At 32.5% G+C, this 17,671-nt stretch overlaps 1 long non-coding RNA gene across 1 annotated transcript; it reads right to left on the bottom strand.

Annotated features, from left to right (window-relative positions):
* Positions 1–12,672: 12,672 nt before the first annotated feature.
* On the bottom strand, positions 12,673–16,873 carry LOC148779883 (uncharacterized). Its single transcript, XR_016043958.1, has 2 exons — positions 15,629–16,873; positions 12,673–13,524 (listed from the first exon to the last, which is right to left on the bottom strand). It is a non-coding gene; the product is annotated as an uncharacterized LOC148779883 (long non-coding RNA).
* Positions 16,874–17,671: the final 798 nt, after the last annotated feature.

The following is a 17,671-nucleotide window of genomic DNA, read 5'->3' as shown; positions in this document are numbered from 1 at the left end:
AGCCCCCAATACAAAAAGGTCATTTTTTTGATGAAAATACCCTTGCCTTACATAACAAATCATTTTCGCTGGAGAGGGCGGTCCAGTGTTTTATTGTGGCAGTCCAAGGATCATGTTATCCGACATTTTGAAAAAGCGGTGCGGCAATTTGAAGGACAGTTAGGCATTTTAAAGTGGCGGTACAACATTTTGAAGGGGCAGTCAAGCGTTTTAAAGTGGTGGTCTGGCATTTTGAAAAGATCAATTTGTCGTTGTACAATTGCGGTCCAGTGTTTCTTGTTATGATAGGGAAGGGTATTTTAATCAAAAACAATAAATTTTTTGTATTGGGGGTATTTGCTATGAAACATGGTTTTTAGGGGGGAAGTTGCTAGGAAAGTTATGTGGGGGTAATTGATTAGAAAGTCTATTTTGGGGGGTTTTATACATTTTTTCCTTTTATTTATTGCTTAAGAATTTATAAACAAATTTGGGGTTATTGAGAACTACAAATTTGAGGGTTTTATTAGAACTCGAAATTTTTACAAGAGGATCTATTGAGTTGATTACTATTTTTTAGTGACCGTGAGGAAATTCACAAAATTGTGATTGAATGCTTTGTTTTGAATGATGGATCAAATTTTACATTATAGTGTATTGTGTGTTAGCTTTGATACTCTTAAATAGTTTTAGGTATAAATTTGTGAAAGATGAAGCGATATCTTAGGAAAGAGTTGATTTATCTTGTTGATGGTTTGAGTAGCTTAAAGACAAATTTTTGTACTTGATTTATTGTTCAAGTACAGATTTACCTTGAACATTTTGCAAATGCTTGTGGTTTTAGAAGTACATAGGTAATAAATAACTTTATACATACAAGCTTCAATATTTTGGATAGAATAATTCGTGACTAGATTTATTTGAGAGCTCATTTTATATGTAAATTTGTGATCACCTAATTTATGAAAAACCAACATTCCAAGATTGCAAAAGACATTGTTATTTTTATTCCAAGATTGCACTAGGGATTCTAACTTGCATTATATTTTCGATTGTTCAACAACCGATACTATTTTTAATTGTTGAACAACAGAAAATATAACATTTTCGGTTATTGAACATTTGAAAATGTTATATTTTGGAATGTTCAACAACTGAAATTTGGACTGCATATTTGCAGCAAGCTTATGGAATATGCAGTCCAAATTTCGGTGATTGAACATCAAATATAACATTTTCGGATGTTCAACAACCGAAAAATAACAATGCCTATTCTAACCTACATTAGTATTTTCGATTGTTGAACAACCAAAAATGTTATATTTTCGGATGTTCAACAACTGAAAATAACATTTTCGGTTGTTTAGCAACCGAAAATAGCAATGCCTATTCTAACCTGTATTATTATTTTCGGTTGTTGAACAACCGAAAATATAACATTTTCGGTTCATAAACATCCAAAAATATTATATTTTCAGATTTCATTAATCGAAATTTGGACTACGTATTTCCAGCAAGCTTTTGAAATACATAGTCCAAATTTCGGTTGCTGAACATCCGAAAATATAACATTTTTGGATGTTCAACAACAAAAAATGTTATCTTTTTTGTTGTCAACAACCAAAAATAGTAATTATTTACCAAGGAAGCACATAAAAGGTATAAAACAAAAAAATATGAATAGTTTAATTAATGAACCCATAACAATCACAAGTAGAGAGGAAAACAACTTAATTCATGAGCATCAAATGCTATGACATATACCCCACATCGCATCACATAGCATCACATAGCAACATGCGCAACTAAAGCAATGGACAAAATGAATAATTGAAGGTGTTCTAGATACTAAACTCTCCACATAGCAAAATGCATAATTAAAGAAATGGACAATCAGGGAACAATGACTCATTGAGGCTTAGTTCCCAAATACATCAACAAATTCTCAAGCACATCACAAAAATAAACACCATATAACCTGTCATAACACATGTCCAATGTTTAAGTGGACATTGAAAACCATCCATGTCGTAATCCAAAAATTCAGACATCCACAAAAACAAAGTGATCATCCCACAATCTTTCATAAACATCACCTCTTTAAAAAAATACTCCATAATAAACTCAGAAAAAATAAATAGGTATTTAAATCGTTCATGAAAATAAGTAGACAAGATAACTAGATAGTGAAACTAGTCAATCCTACTAACATTTCTAGTCTTCTAGGAATAAAGCCTTTCATTGGTGAATGCAAAAGATAAAAATTTCCTCAACTTCGCTCATTAACAAATAGTACCTAACCAGCTTCATGCTAATAATCAATAAATTAAAATAATTTTCTCCCCGCATCAGAACTTGCCTGCACAATCTTTCAAAATAATTATTATTTGTTTTTCCTAACAGGCCTCACAAGCTCCGAACTTTAATACAGGAACTATGTAAAGTATGTGGATTCATTGTCTCCCCATCTCCCATCATAGACAATAATCATTTTGCATTCCAAATTAACAATTCCCCAAGATCCACCCAAAAAAAACGAGAAAATGGATCAAAGACACTATATCTCCAACATTTAATGGAAAATGAAATTTCATAATCGAATGTGCAAATTGATTCTCAAGCTACTCACATTCCACAAAAGCAGTGATTTAAATCAGGCACCCCAAAAATCCAGTGAATTGGAAATCCGGATTGCCATCTTACTATGAGAAAAAACCAGTCATCCAGCAAAGATTGGGTTCAAATCTCCATTTTACTGTACAAAACCAGTTTTTTTCTAGACTCGACAATTTTTCTATTTAAAAAAAACACGCGAACAAACAATGAACTTGATAAAAACTGGGTTAGATCGTCATTTTACTATGCAAACCCAGTTCCCCTCTAAACTCGGTCATTTCTCTCTGTATAAAAACAGTTATTTGCATATATATAGCAAAGACATGCCCCAAAAACCTTGAAAACCTAAAACCACCTCTTAAAACATGCTCGAAAAACCTTGAAAACCTAAAACCACCTCTCAAAACCTAAAATGGACAATAAAAAGCCTAAATAAGCATGAAACAACCTCAACAACGCCGAACTCAAGATCACAGCTCCAGTGGATTATAAAAAGGGGAAAGAAGCCGGAAGTCTCAAGTGTAGGCGGATGGGAAAGCTAGGGTTTCTTAAGAATAGAAAAACCGCTTTCCAGATCCTGCGCACCCTCAAACCCCCGGCTACCACACCACTTTCCATGCCCCACCATATATCCTTTCCACCACCTTTTTTTTTTTTTTTATGCTTACTTACAAACCGCCATTAAGGAGTTTAAATAGGAACACAAACAGGGTTTTTAAAACCTCTAGTGGGGTTCAGCGGTTTTGCAAAAAACAATGGACTTTGAAGGTCGGCACTCGGTACTGCTTTTTGCCCAAAAAAACACCCTGGTTTTAACTGCGTTTTTCAAATTTTTTCCTTTTTAAGTTTTAAAATTTTAAATGGCCTAAGGTTTTTTCTTACCGTTGGTCACCATATTTACAATTTTAAGGGCCATAGAAATTCTCAGGCCCTCTAAGGCACCGTGAATTTCGGATAAATTTTTAACATTGTCAAGGAAAATATTATTTAATTTACAAAAAGGTAACGAAAACATCCAAATTGAGGTATATATATTTATTTTAATTTCTCACTTGGTTATTTAAGAAAATAATGTATATATTTGTTATATTTAATATTATTATGGAATTACTGTTATTACATATATACTTTTTTTTTTAACATCACAACATTTTAAAAAAAATGGAATTGCCCTTTTCAGTTTTTGAAAAACAAACATTTTGGTTTTTCAAAAATTGAAAGAGGCATGTTTCTGGTTTTTCAAAAACCGAAAATTAGATATTTTTTGTTTTTCAAAATTCAAAAAATGTCTTTTATTTTCGAGTGACTTATGGAAAGTTTATTGAAAATAAACATATTTTTGGTTTTTGAAAAAAAAAATTCTAATGTTTTTGGTTTTTGAAAAATCGAAAATTGGATATCTATCATTTTCTGGTAACTTATTGAAAAATTTACTGAGATTTTCATTTTTTTGAAAAACCCAAAATATCGTGTTTTCGGTTTTTCAAAAACCAAAATCAATATTTCCTTTTCCAATAATTTAGTGGAAAATTTACTGAAAAGAGAGATTTTCGGTTTTTGCAAAATCAAAATTGTCGTGTTTTAGATTTTTTTTAAATCTAAAAATTTGATATATTTTTTGTTTAAAAAACCGTAAACTATCTTTCATTTTCCAATGACTTCCTAAAAACTTCCAGGTAATTCTAATGACAATGTTAAATATAATTGGATGGGCAATGATTTCATGCCATCGTTGTATAGTAATATGATGCAATAACCTTAAGAAACCATTTTATGGCCATTTGTTTGATCCAAATTTTGAGTTATACACTCTTTTCATTCTAATGAACAACCACAAAGAAAGAAAAATTTGAAAACACAAACTATAAAGAATTTTTTTAGCCCAAGTAACATAGACCGTTCATTTTGGTGAGATGCTTAGATCTAGGCTTTAGAAAGATTTTTTTCTTTCCAATTTTTTTAGATGGCTTTATTATCATTAGATGAACAATGTTAAAAATAAAAAAAATGATTTTGAGTTTATAAAGGCTAAGATCTTGAAATTCACAAAATGAACAGTCTAGATTCGTTTTTGGAGGGGACTCATTTTGACTATATCTAGGGTTCAAATTGAACTTTTTTTGGGGGGAAGATTGATTATTAAGATGAAGAGAGTGTGTGTACAAAATTTGAGGTCATACAAATACCACAAACATGATTTTCTAGAAGTGTTGTTATATTATACTATAATACAACCGTTGCATTGGATCATTGCTCATAATTAATAGATATATATGTTATTTTCTCTAGCGTATGAGACCATTTACCTTTGATACAATATGGTCAAAAAAATCTTGACCATTTGATGTGAAATTGGATGGCTGCAATTATTCCATTGACCAAGCTCAAATTTCAAAAGAAATTTTATTGAACTTTGTTACACATCCAAGCTATCAAATTTCACATCTTTGTAAGAAATCGTGATCACCTTGTATCAAAGGTAAATGGTCTCATTGTATACAATCTCATATTTAAATATACTAAAACAATCTAATTGCCTGTGTGCATGGTTGAAACTTGAGGCATTTTAAGAAAAATGTACAAAAATACCATTTAGGTATAAAGAGGTCACAATCTAAAAATTAATAAGAGTAAATTTGTATTTTTAAAATATTTTAAATAGTTTAGTGTAGGTAAAATTAATGAGAGTAGATTAGTGTTTTCAAAATATTTTTGAGAAGTTCATGAATGGAATGAAAAAGTTTAAAAGTGAAGTCTCTAACATTAATCCAATATTCTAACCACTTAATATACTCCCATGGGAGGATAGATTACTTTGTTCCTTCGGGTTAAACTACTGTTTGGAAGGATGTTTTTTTGGGGAGCCATCTAAAAGTCACTCGATGATTGTTCAAAAAAGAAAAAAAATTGAAAAATGAGTTTTGTAATTCTTCGATGTCATCCTGTAATTATTAACAAAATAAATATTGAGATTTTCCTTTTTCTATGTCCATAGAGTGTGTAATTAATAAAAAAAATTTATCGATGTTAATCTATGGATCAAAGACGTTACGTCCCCAAGATTTGAGGTTGTAATGTTAATCATAGATGGGATTTTACCTATGGGAGTAATTTAACAGTGCTGTTAAGGGGAGTATGATTTCTTTTGGCTAAACTTTTTTAAAAAATCTCCAAGTTAAATCATATTTTCTCTTGAAAAAACTGCTCAAGGCCCCTTTCATTCCATAACTTTCTCTACAATTTTTTAAGGAATATTTAACTATTTGTGTGAAGAAAAAATAGTATTCACGATTGGAAAAAAAAAAATTCATTTTTTTTGTTTCTTTGTGTTTTTTTTCAGATCCCGATTCTAAGACTAGCGATTCTTAATCTCCTTCTACATCCATATTCTGTCTTTATTTATAAGTACTTGGCTGAGTGACTCGCCTCTGCCTATGGTCATAGGGATAACTCAACCTAGTTAAATATTACTAAAAGTCATTAGTTTTGTAAAAAAATCTTCAAATATATTGTGTTCTACTTTTTATTAATTTTTAATTATTTTTAACAAACTATTATTTTTAGTTCTTTACTGTACAAAATGCAATCGAGTCCACTCGGACTAGGTCCGGATTCGGGCCCGAGCCAAGTCTGAAAGCTTGGGTAAAACGTTAGTCAGATTTTTCACCCTGCTCTTCAACAAGGAGGTCCTTAATGAACTCTAATGGACTCCACTCCCAATATGTTCGCAACCATGGCTGGAAATCACAATCATTGTTCGTAAAATCGTCTGATCTAACTGCTAACTGCTTGGTAAGATCAAAACCAGCCAATGGGCAGATCCGGTTTTGGGCGGTTAGGGTGATCAACCGGTATTTTTAAATTTTTTTTTTTAAAAATGCATATAAATTCACAAAAATAAAGAATTTGATTTGTAATGCATTTTTAAATATTCTTTACATTATAATAAAGATTAAATATTGTTTTGGTCATTAATACTCATTTTTATATTTTCCAACTTTTTTAGAAAAATTTTTAAAAAGCCATTGGAAAATATAAAATAGGTTAAAATCCATTTTTTTCATTAATTTTTAACTTCAGTTGAATGTGTTTTGTTTTAATTATTCTTTATATGCTTTTCATATTTTAGTAAAAAAAATTTGTATTTTTTTATTTTTTTTCACTTTTTTGATCGCCCGAGACTTGCCTAATTAGAACGGTTGAGTCAACCGATTTACTAGTTAGGCTGGTTAAACCGCTTCTAGGCCCATATCCGATTAAGGGTTCGATTTTGCAAAACACTTATCAACAACTCATTTTTCACATATATGAGCTCCATATCTCCCGTGAGGTTGGTGTACCCTTTTCGGGATATCTGAAAAGTCTCTGACAGTATCTGAAAAATCAATACCTTAAAAAGCTCAAACTTAAATATGAAAAACATTGGGCCACAAACCTCTTACACTCCTTGGAAACTTGCTTGCTATCTCTTCTCACACTTCAATGCTGCTACTTTCAGAGATCTACAACTCTTTAATGGCTCAAGTAGATAGAGAGTCCAAAGTCACAGTCCCTATATTTTATTTTAGGAAAAATTTCGTATAGAACTTTAATTTTTAATATTATTTTATAGTAGACTTTCTTTCCGTTTTTCTTTCGAATGACATAAAAAAACTCCTAAGGATTTCACCGTACCCGCATTTCTTATCTTTTTCTTTATCATAAACTTAGCCCCAACAAATCTTTTTATATCATTTCAACCCAAAAACTTTTTAAACTCTCTATTCCCCTTTCTACCCATTAAAACAAAATTGGGTTGAAATGGTATAAATTTTTTTGTTAAAGCTAATTTGTATAATCAAAAGTCAATAAAAGAGAGAGATAAGAGATGATGGAGTCAGAAAGAGGGTCTACCATGAAATAATATGATGAATTAGGGTTCTATACGAAGTTTTTCTTTTATTTTATTAAGGTATGTATGTTTTTCGTGCAACTCATAGTTTTATCATTGATTCATATGCTCTCTCTCTTTTCGTGAGAAAAATTACAAAATAACCACCAAAAATAGACTTATGCAACTTAACCCAATAAAACTTTTTCTTCCCACTTTTTATCCCAAAATTTCTTTTTCTAGCAAATAACCCCCCAACCGAAAAAGAAAAAAAAGAAAGAAAAACTAAACTACCCTTCCTTGACTTTTACCCATGCCTTTCTCTCATCTCGACAAACGTATGGTCCAACAGATATACATGGCGGTCCAACATTATTCTTTTTGGATAAACAGGAGGTCCGGCAAATGTACAATGCGGTCTAGCACTTTTTTCCTGGACAAAATGCGGTTTGGCAGATCCCTATGGCAGTCCAACACTTATGTTCATGGACAAACATGTGGTCTGACATATTTATATGGCAGTACGATATATGCGGTCTAGCTGATAATGAAGGCGGTCAAACACTTTGTTTAGTTTAATGGTGTTTAGCAATTGGTACATGGTAGTCTGGTAGTCTATGTAGCTTTTGGTATTGTGCATAAGTCCACATGAATGTATAGGCCAAATTAATTTTTTATGTACGAAAAAGGCTATTTTCGTAAAAAAAAAAAATGTATTTTTTTTTACTTGAGGGGTATTTGATAGGAAAGTATATTTTGGGGTAAAAAGTGGGAAAGAAAAGTTTGATTGGGGTAAGTTGCATATGAAGTATATTGTTGGGGTTATTTGTAATTTTTCTAAAAAAATTTGGATTTTTGGTAAATCCTAGAAAATTTGGAGCATGGAGAGTAATGGGATGGGTAGAGAATTATATTTAAAAAAGTCGATCGGTGACCTATATCATCTGTCTAGAAAATCGTTAAGGATCAGTAGATTGGTGGTTCAGATGAGGAATCCAATCAAGTGAATAGGCTAATAAATAATAAAAATAGAGAATAAATAAATAAATTGAAAAATAATGAAAATAAAATTATGGGCCAGATCAATTGGTTCTCAATATAGGGTGGGAAATCAAACTAATCCCACATATACTCGATTCAAATCGAATGGTTCTGATCTAGATCGACGTTTTTCAAAACCCTCGAAAGAATAATGGAGAGAGCCACGGGTCGGTCACTTACATGGGCGTGAGAGTAAGAGTAAATGGGTCTTGAGAATTTCTCTTTTTAAATTTTCCAAAAGAATTGATTTATTTTGGCTTTTTCTAACACATACGGGATAACTGGGATTTTATAATAAACAAGGGTGGGCTGGAGGGTATTCTTCAGTTTTGAGGTTTACTGGGTGAAACGAGGATCAGAGTATAATTATAAAGCAACTTACACATACTGTTTACTTTTGATACAACGCGGTCCATGGTGGCAACGTGTCGGCCTAGACGGATTGAGACTCAATTGAATCCATCTCAAAAACAAAAAAAATATATTTAAATATTATGTTATATATATATATATATAATTTAAATATTATAATTAAAAATATTAAAAAATCTACAGTTAGAATTATTTAAATATTAACAGTTTAACACTATTGGGATCGGATCTGAGTTGGGCCAATATAGACCCCGACCGGGACTCGATTAATTTTCAGGTCCAAGATTTGGCCCCGAACCTAACCCTCCGGGTCAAAGTTTTGTGCCCTTACCGAGACGGATTGGTCCCGTCGGAGGGTCCCACATCCAATGCTCTCATGGAAGTATATTGCACATCTATACGGCGCATATCGTGTGCTCTCATGGGAGTATATTGCACATCTACTCCCTCGGCTCTATCCAGTGCTCTTTTGATTCAAAGGTGGACAATGTCCTAACGGAAAATAAAGGACCAAGGGACTTGGTTCCCTTGTTTGAAAGTGAAAACAGTTAGTTATGTGTGGCCGAAATCATCAGTCATATGCTTCCTTAAAAAGATTGATTTATTATCATATTGGATAAAAGGCAAAAGGCAAAAGGCAAAAGGGAGTTTCATGATGAACAAGGGAGAAACCTACACACAATACTTTCCTTCTTTTAGAGACACCCCTTGGATTCATGGGGCAGGGATGTTCAAGAGTGAGATGTATCTCTAGGTGAGAGAGATATAGATTTCGATTTTTTCATGAGATTTGGGTTGGTTCATTTTTGTATTTTTGAAAGAGAATTTTTGTTTGCTCTCAAGATTCTCTTTCCAATAGCCGAAAGGTGGTCATAAAAAGGGAAATTACTTGGCATTATTGTTCGGTCTAGGGAGCGCTCTTAAAAGGGAAAACTATAATAGTTTTGTCAATGTCTAGAAAGATATATATCTTGTGTAACCCAAAATTATATTCATTAAAAGTAATTTTATCTCGTTGCGGCTATCGGTGCTACTCGCTTAGGGTAAGCCATGTAAATATTATGTTGAGTTATTATTTAAGATTAAATTCTCACACTAGATTTGTGATTGTGTTTGTTTATTTGAGATTTAACTAACTACAAATACAGTCTTAGGTGAGATCCGTTATTTGGGATCTTAAGTTAAAATAGCTCTAGAAGTTAAATTGTTAAATAGTCCTCGTAAGAATTTTGATAAATAAGCTTTTTGCTTTTTTTTAAAGGAAAATGCAAAACCAAGCAAACAAGAAATGGATTTATTAGAAATAAGGAAAACAAGAAAAAAGAAAAGTTAAACCATTGAACAATATTTACAAATATTTAAAAATTCAGAGCCATATTTCAAAAATAAAATAAAGGACTGAGCAAAAAAATAATTTCATTACAAAGTAGGATAAAATCAACAAAAATATAAATAAATCAATCTTAAAGCCATGTAGAAACCCTAACAAAGTTGAAAATAATATTTAGTGGTTTACAATGTAGGTGCGGTTACCGTAAAGCTTAGGCTTCATGTTAAAGAGAAAGGTTGAAAAATGTACAGTTGAGATCGAGACACGAAACTTTTACGATAGTTTCCACTTGAGAACATGAAATTTGACACTCCAAATATAGGGTAGATCAGGGGGATCTTTAAAATTTTGAAAGGGAATTATATACTACGAGACAACAAATGTCATTACAATGAGGTCACAAATATTAGATGTTTAATTAGATGGCATGGTGTATGTCTTGAAGTTCAATAATTTTTTTTTTTAACTTTAAATCTATTGACACACTCTTACAACCATCTAATTTGAAATCTAACAAACAAGAATATTTGTGATCTGTACAAAAATAAATGATCTCTTTGTATACTATGCCTTTGAAAAAATAAACTAATCCAATACGTTAATGTTGAGCTTAAAATGTTTTTTCTTACAAATATTTCATTGTCGAGATTGATGCTACCTCCCTAAGAGCCCATTTGGTTCCTTGGATTTTTCAATCCGGTGGACAAATGCATAATGAAATTGAGATTTATTGGAATTGACATTATGGTGTATGCTATTTTGATTGTATCCGGTAGAAACTATGAAAATACAAATTACTTGTTTGGATTGCATGGAATATATTTTTCTTGAAAATTTACTTTTTTTATAAATTATTATTATTTTAAACAATTAACCATTTCCAACAGTATGATTATTGAATCTTATTTTCTAGTGTTTGTCCAAATGAAACAATATTTCAAAATTACCGAGTTATATATATATATATATATATATATATATATATATATATGAAATGATCCAATGCAACGGTTGTATAGTAGTATAATGCAACCACACATCTAAAAAACTATATTTTTAACATTTGTATGATCCCAAATTTTACACACACATTCTCTTCATCCTCATAATCAATCCTATGAAAACAAAATTCAATTTACACCCTAGATATGGTCAAAATTAATACTCATCCAACAATGAATATTAACCATCCATTTGGTGAATTTCAAGATCTAAACCTTAACAAATTCAAAATCATTTTTTCTTCTTTTAGCATTATTAATCTAATGATGATAATGCTATATAAAAACTTTAGGTATAAAAAAAATTGCTTCTAAGACTTATATCTAACCATCTCAATAAAATAGACGGCTTATATTAATTGGGCTAAAATGAAAACTTTCTAGAACATTTTTTCAAAATTTTCTTTTTTGTGATTATTCTTCAAAATGAAAAGAATGTACATTTAAAAATTCGTGTCAAACACATATCACTAACATAGTTTTGAAGATAATTGCATTATACTGCTATACAACCATTGCATGAAATCATTCCTTATAGGCCGTACCAAAGAAAAACATTCACAAATTATAGAGGTTAATCATGTCACACTATCAAATACGACCACCATGTTAATGAACAGTAGATCCATCATAATTTGAAGTATATTTGGAGCCCGAGATCAATTATTTTCTATTATTCGTAGTGATTTGCAAATGCTTTTGAACAATTTTTGTTTATCAAATTAGTGAAGTGGATTTTGAGAGAGAGAGTGGGAATCAAAACTAATGCATCAGATAACTTAGAAGTAACAACCATACAAAAACAGAGCATCCCGCCAAAAAAAAAGAACATGGGGGAGACATACAGATCACCCATCAACAACCAGCATTCATTAATACGCATATAATCAGAGTAAAAACAGGGGACTCATCAAACAAAAAATAAAAATTAAATAAAACACACACCTAATATACAATCTGATAGTGAGAGAGAGGCAATAAAAACCACTGCATCAGATAACTTAAAAGTAAGAACTATACAAAGACAGAGCATCTCGTCAAAAAAAGGAACAAGCGCGACAAGAGTGAGAGATCGACCATCACAACCAGCATGCATTATTTCACATAGAACCAAAGTAAAAACCGGGGACCATAAAACAAATAAAAAAAAACGAACCAAGAGAGAGAGAGGGTAGCCATAAGGAACAACTGTTTAAAGAAAACAATTGAATCATACAGATATTGCTTGTCTAGAACTTTCAAACCCTCAATCTTACTACTTGAGGTGGCCTTCTTAGAAACCTTCATGGAGTTGGCCACAAGCATGAAAAGAAGTGGAGATATAAAATCCCCAGTCATACTCGATCAGAATTCCCAAATAGGCATTTGGGGTGCCTTCAGACGAGATTAAGTAAAAACGAAACTTTTGAAACATACACCCTTATCAGCCAAATACTCTACAATGCACAAATTGATGTCATGAATTTGAAATGTGTATTATTATTAATGAACCATATTTCTTACAAACTCCATGCAAATTTTCTTTTCTTTTTTTTGATAAAAAGGTCACATACTAAAATCGAATCGGGAAATCAAGACTCTTGTAATCAACAAAATTACCTTGTTTTCACTTAAAATTGTTTCCTGCTCCAACATGAGCAGATATTTCCCACCTCATAACTTGCACATATCTTTTCCAATCTGCTCCACAGCAGAAAAGTATAGTGGGACAACCATTATCCAAACACAATTAGCTAAATATGCACCAATATCCCATATCCAAAACCCATTTCTCCATCAAAATCCCACTCCCTAACAACCACATCAGAGCAACCCACAGAAATAATCACACCCAATTCTCATTCTCCATCATCCTCCTCAAAGCTACCCACATCACTACCATACTCGCTACTATAATTATCCTGATCTAGATTGATATCGAGCTGCCAAAGTTGACTTGGATAGGCTCTGTTGCAGTGCTAATTATCGGCTTCTGAACCATTCGAACAATTTCTTTAGCAGGCTTAGGAAGAACAACTGCATCTCTCCTGGTTTCTAACCCGCTGGTACCTCCACAACAGAGGGGTAAAGGAACAGGGTCACAAGGTTTCCAACCAGGTGGAACAACAGGTATATCACCAAAATCTCAATGGTCATACCAGGTTTCCAACCAGAAGGACCTGAGGGGAAACTAATCCAGTGGTCTGAAGTGGAGAAAACTGTTAAGAGAGAAACAGTATGGGAACCAGGACACCCAATTTCAAATTTTTACAGTATAAGCCCAATAGTTGTACTCCATAGCAATATGAGCCGATAGGGCGATGGCCATTTTATCTCTAACAAAGAGAGAAAACTGTTAGTAACAAGAAGATCTTTAGTCTTCAATTTCATGGTGATTGTATTTGATAAAAGGAAGATGCCGAGCTCTATTTTACTAATTTTCTCTAGTTTGAGAAAAAGAAAATATCATTGCAGTAAAAGGTGGGCTAGATAGAAAGAGAGATAGAGATATTGGCTAGTATGTATATCTACATGTACTGAAGCCACAAAAATTCTGAAGCCAAACATTTCCAGCCCATATCTCCTGTTTGCAAAACATATTGGCTAGAATATATGTCTACATGTACTGTATCTATGGGTTTTACAATAATGTAGCATTACACTGATCATTGTATGCATTGCCTTTCATTGGGCAACACTATTTGTTTTGAAACACAAAAGGCAGGGGCAGGAATCATCAAAGATGCCAACGTCTTGACTTTAGCATACACATCCAAAAATTGGAAACAATCAGCTGCAGGCCACTAGCATCATCACTACACAGATAAAACCCAAGGAAAGAAGGAGAGACAAGCCAAATGTAGCTTCACTTCCTATCCCCCTCCTCTTACAATTCAGCTTTGCCTTTTTTCTGGTTTTTCTCTCTCCATTCCGTATATATGGTTTTATAACTCTAATTTGAAGTATATACGAGTGGTTCTTGGACTTGGGTTTTGTTGTGCAGGTAGTACAAGAAATACATGCCTGAATTTCTGCAACAGTGGTCACAAACACATGTATATGTGCACATCTTACATGTATAAATTCATTTTTATTCACAGAATCCAAACATGCAACATTCATATATGCATATATAAATACATGCCTCCATGTACTATATGTACACAACCAGCAGCATGCATATATACATATATAAATACATAGCTGGACATTCAACAAAACTGCAACAAATTTCAGAAATAAAAAACCCAAAGATCTTTCAAAGCTAATCCAGCAAAACGCCTAGAGCAGAGAACCCAATATGTTGCAGCACCAGTCACCAGAACTCAAATAGGTTGCTTTAGACAGTTGCAGAGCCAGGAAAACATTAGCAAGAAATAAAGAACATAGACAGATATTCCTGCCCCTTCAAAGAAGCATCAAACATGGATTCCTTTATTCTAGATAGAGAGAAAGTGACATGTTATGCAAAAATCAAACCAAGAGAGATATGAATAACATCAAAAATTTTAAATATAAAGAACATGTCTCTGTGAGAGGAGTGGAAAGAGGAGAGATAGAGATAAGGCTCTAGATGGCCATATGTCTCACAATACAAGGACTTATGCCCCTAACGAACTAGTGAGACTGATACATACAAAAAAGATAAGGCAAAGAAATACAACATAAAAACAATAGATTAAGTCCCAAAAAAAAAAAAAAACGGTGGTAATGAGTCCCCTATCAGCAGGGGGGAGATTGCGAGAGGAAGAGAAAGAAATGAGGAACCAGTTTTGCATTCCGAATCATCAGATTAGCCGATGATATGGACAGCCTGCAAATGTTCAAAGGGAGAGAGAGGAAAGGAAAGAAAAATAGATATTGAAAAGCATATAACTAAAACGAAAAACAAATTAAAGTCACAGACATGTTTATAGAAAATTATCACCAAAAAAATATATAGAAAAATTATTGATAGCCATTTCTTCTTTAAAAGGTAAATTTTTTGTTCTTCTTTTTACAAATAAGGCATACTTCACAAGTCTACACTGTCATATAAGCTCCACAGTTACTCATGAACGAGAACACACTATTTAGAAGACTAAGCAACCATATATGTCCCACAGTTAGGATTTTAAAACTCACGAATAATAACGCATTGTTGACAAGGATGCATAATCATACAATCTCCACAGTTAGGATTATAGAAGTCAAAATCAATCTTATCAGAATATTAAACTAGATTGAGTCCCAACAATTTTGTCTAAATTTAATCACATCACAAACAAGTCCCTCATGATTTATCTAACAGATGGAAGCAAAAAAACAAAGGTCATGATCAAACAAATTTAGTGTAAGAAAACACAGCCACCAATAGAAAGAAAAATATAAGACATTAGTTTTGCAAAACGTAAATAAGTGAAAGCTTGTTTTCAGTTTGTAAATAAGTGAAAACACAACCTTCTTAGTTTTCAGTTTTGCTAGATCACAAAACTGCAGCAGCACCATTCAAGGATGAAAGCATCAATCCCCACTAGCATGCTTTGTTTTCTATTTCTGTATTTTATTTTTTTGGTGTAAATTCACCACCTGCAGAAAAAACTAAAGACCCACTACTGTAAAACCTAGACTACAAAAATTTGAGTGCACCCAGGCTCATATATCTAATCAAGAATCTGAAAGAAGTTTCGATGCCTTGCTCATGGTCTCTCCTTTCTTCATCTCACTATTGTAACTAAGCACCTTCTCAACTTCTCCTGCAAACCAATTCCATCATGAAATAAACACACCAACAATCTCCAAAACCTTAAAAGAAGGTAAAAAGTCACTAAACAACAAGCCCATTACAGTATCCAAAACGAAGAAAACCCAAATTAATCGTGGCTACAAACATGACTAACAGAAGGCAATTATGAGTTTTTACCAATGGAAACACATAAAAGGTATAAAACAAAAAAATATGGAGTACTTTAAATCATGGACCCATAAAAATCACAAGGAGAGAGAGGAAAACCACTGAATTCATGAGCATCGAATGCTACGACATACACCCCACATAGCATGTTTCTAAAGAAGCACACTCTCCACATGGAAAAATGCATAATTAAAACAATGGACAAAATCAATAATTGAAGAAGTTGTAGATACCAAACTCTCCACATTACAAAATGCATAATTAAAGCAATAGACAATCATGGTACAAGGACTCATGAAGGCTCAGTTCCCAAATGCGTCAACAAATCCTCAAGCACATCACAAAAATAAACACCATATAGATATAACCTGTCAACACATGTCCAATGTTTAAGTGTACATTGAAACCCATCCATGTCATAAACCAAAAATTAAGACATCCACACAAATTAAGTGATTACACCACAATATTTCATAAACATCACCTCATTAAAAAAATACCCCACAACAAATTCAGAAAAAATAAATAGGTATTTAAATCATTCATGAAAATACGTAGATAAGATAACCATAAGTAGACAAGATAAATCAAAGATGTGGTATTTTTAGTTCTTTCTTAAAGATGTTTGTCAAAAGTAAACAGCCCCTACAATAATGATAATCAATAAATCATAAAATGCTAGTTAAAAAAGTACAATAAATCCAGAAAAAATAAAAAGTATTTAAATCTTTCATGGAAATTAGTAGGCAAGATAGCCAGATGGTGAAACTAATCAATCCTCACAATATTTCATAAACAGCATCTCATTATGATGTGATCATGATGTAGGTGTTGGTTTTCTGCTGCAACAACAGTAGCAATAGAACAAAGTGAAAAATTATATGGACAATCAACTCAGAACCAATGCATAGTTCTTGTATGTGAATCATGAGCATGAACTAAGAAAAAATGCATTAAATGAACCAATTCACACCAAATTTATTAAACCAATTCAAGTGAAGACAATATAAGAAGATGGAAATATTTAATGCAGCTTTAGAAGAGTTTTACAATAAAATCGAAATTCAGAGGGCACAACAACAACCAAAAAAAACATCAGTATGCATCTCCTTAGCATTAAAAAGCAGAAGAGAGAAAAAACTACCATGCATGTCTTTTCGTAAGCTAGAACCACCACATATTAAAAATCAGAACAGTATCATTAAGATTGATTGCAGCCAGTTACTAAAAATCAGTTGCATATGGAAAGTCACCGAAATAAAAATCAGCACACCATGATCCATGACCACATCAAAAAGATAGATGTTAACAGAGTACAGCATGATGGCAGTAGTAGAAACAAATAGAAGTTCAGAGTCCAATCAATTTGTGACAACAAACAACAAAAACTGTATTGCTATATGTTAAAAGAGATTATACCCCGAAAAATTAAGGCCCTAAAACTAGTCTTAGTGGGGCCTTTAACCTAAATGGACCACATACAAAGGAGTAGAATATCTTTTGGCATTGCAATATCTTTTGACAATTTTGAGGCAGATTGTCACTCACTACCCTGCATGAAGCCCATCACAGCAATCTCTCAGTAGTTG

Source organism: Amborella trichopoda, chromosome 11 (genome assembly GCF_054954075.1).
Source record: "Amborella trichopoda isolate Santa Cruz 75 chromosome 11, AtrichopodaSantaCruz75HAP2 v2.0, whole genome shotgun sequence".
Classification (NCBI taxonomy): Eukaryota; Viridiplantae; Streptophyta; class Magnoliopsida; order Amborellales; family Amborellaceae; genus Amborella; species Amborella trichopoda.
The sequence above is the reverse complement of the archived record's forward strand: the minus strand, read 5'-3'. Positions and strand labels throughout refer to the sequence as shown.